We start from the raw sequence: 2,400 nt of genomic DNA, 5'->3' as shown, positions 1-2,400 counted from the left end.
GCCCTGCCTTAGGGTCCCGACCGCCGGGAAAGCCGGGGCAAGGAGGTTGCCTGAGACGTTGCCAACTTCTCCGCCAATCGCTGGGCTAGGCCTGCGCTGCCGCCGGGGTCACCCAGTGGGGGCCACCGCGAGGAGATGCTGAGGGCCCAAGTCCCGCCCGGGACGCGGCAAGGCTGCTGGAGGGCCCTGGGCAGCAGGCGCCTCAGCTGCCAACGAGGGAGCCCCTCGGCGGCGGAGGGCAACAGGTGGAATGAGTGCGAGACCTGCGTGCGTCCCCGGGCCCCTGATCCGCGGAAACTTGCTCTAAATTACCCTGAGAGAGCGGTCGCTCTCTCTGCCCGCTAGGTCCCAGGCGGTCCGCGGCGCTGGGGCTGCGGAAAGGTACCCAAAGACAGAAGGGAAGCCGAAGGGAAGCGGCCCGGTGGGGCAGCTATCCCGAGAAGTACCAGGAGGGGGCGGTGTGTGCCGGGATCCAGAGGCAGAGACGGCCTGTCAAAGGGGCGTGGCCTTCTTCCCAAACCACTTTTCCTGCAAAGGGCAGTTGCGAGGCTTGGGCTGAGTAGTACAGAAAACTGGATTAATTCTGATTCGGCTCCAGACTAGCTGGGTGACTTGGAACAGGTTACTTTACTCTCTCTGAGCTTTGTTTTCTTCAGCTGAAAAATGAGGGAGTGAGTTCATTTTTACCTCTTAAGGTCCCTATTTACCCTTCCAGCCCCAACTCAAACTTCCCTTCCTCTACAAAACCATTTTGAATCCTGATATTGCATCTTTTTTTTGTTATTGCCCATCTCCCTGAATAGAATGTAAGCTCCATGAAGACAAGGAATTTGTCTGTTTTGTTTTCACTGTTCAAGAGAATACTGAGTGGTTTAAAATCAGAAAATGTGCTATCCTCTCACCATAGTTACCCAATCTGTGGGCTGAGCAAATAATCCAAGAAGCTGGACTATATGAAGAAGAACCGGGCATCAGAACTGGAGGAAGACTTGTCAACAATCTGCGATGTGCAGATAACACAAGCTTGCTTCCTGAAAGCGAAGAGAACTTGAAGGACTTACTGATGAAGATCAAAGACCACAGCCTTCAGTATAGATTACACTTCAACATGAAACACAAATCCTCACAACTGGACCAATAAGCAACATCATGATAAATGGAGAAAACATCGAAGTTGTCAAGGATTTCATTTTCCTTGGGTCCACAATCAACGCCCATGGAAGCAGCTGTGAAGAAATCAAATGACGTGTTGCATTGGACAAATCTGCTGCAAAAGACCTCATAAAGTGTTCAAAAGCAAAGCGGTCACTTTGAGAACTAAGGTGCACCTGATCCAAGCCATGGTATTTTCGGTTGCTTCATATGCATACGAAAGCTGGACAATGAGTAAGGAAGACCAAAGAAGAATTGATGCCTTTGAATTATGGTGTTGGTGAAGAATATTGACTATACTATGGACTGCCAGAAGAATGAACAAATCTGTCTTTGAAGAAGTACAGCCAGAATGCTCCTTAGAAGCAAAGATGGCGAGACTTTGTCTCATGTACTTTGGACATGTTATCAGGAGGGACCAGTCCCTGGAGAAGAACATCATGCTTGGCAAAGTACAGGGTCAGCGAAAAAGAGGAAGGCCCTCAAGGAGATGGATTGACACAGTGGCTGCAACAGTGGGCTCAAACATAGCAACGATTGTGAGGATGGCACAGGACCTGGCAGTGTTTCATTCTGTTGCACACAGGGTTGCTATCAGTTGGAACTGACTTGACAGCACCTAACAACAACAACAACAACAACAAGGTCCATTTGGGTTCTGAAAATGGATAAACGAATTCTTTCCCAAATCCTGTCTTATGGAAAGTAAAAAAAAAAAGTCACCCTATCTGTCCCCATTGCACCTGTGATCCAGCTAAACCTCACAATTCCCTTTTCAGAATAGAACATGCTCTTTCTCATCCATTCTCACCTGCCACCTAACCTCCTCTCCAACCATCTACCCTCCACTCCCAGTGTTTTTCTGAACAAAGGTCAGAATTCCCCTTAACACCTATTCATCCTTCCAATCCCAGCTCAAATTTCCCTTTGCCTACAAAGCCATTTTGAATCCTGATATTGCATCTTTTTTTTGTTATTGCCTGTCTCCCTCACTAGAATGTAAGCTCAGTAAAGACAGGGAATTTGTTTTGTTTTCACTGTCCTCCTATATGGCTTTTCACGCAGTAGACACTCATAATGGCTGAGAAATGCATTTATTCTACATGCATGTGTAGGAGGTCCTTCTCGATACTCCTATGCAGGTTGTCATAGAGTGATTCCAACTCATGGAGACCCCATGTGTATCAGAGTAGAACTGTGCTCCACAGAGTTTTCAGTGACGGATTTTTCAGAAGTAGATTACCAGTT

Source organism: Trichechus manatus, unplaced genomic scaffold, assembly GCF_000243295.1.
Source record: "Trichechus manatus latirostris isolate Lorelei unplaced genomic scaffold, TriManLat1.0 scaffold00109, whole genome shotgun sequence".
In the NCBI taxonomy this organism is placed as follows: Eukaryota; Metazoa; Chordata; class Mammalia; order Sirenia; family Trichechidae; genus Trichechus; species Trichechus manatus.
The sequence above is the reverse complement of the archived record's forward strand: the minus strand, read 5'-3'. Positions refer to the sequence as shown.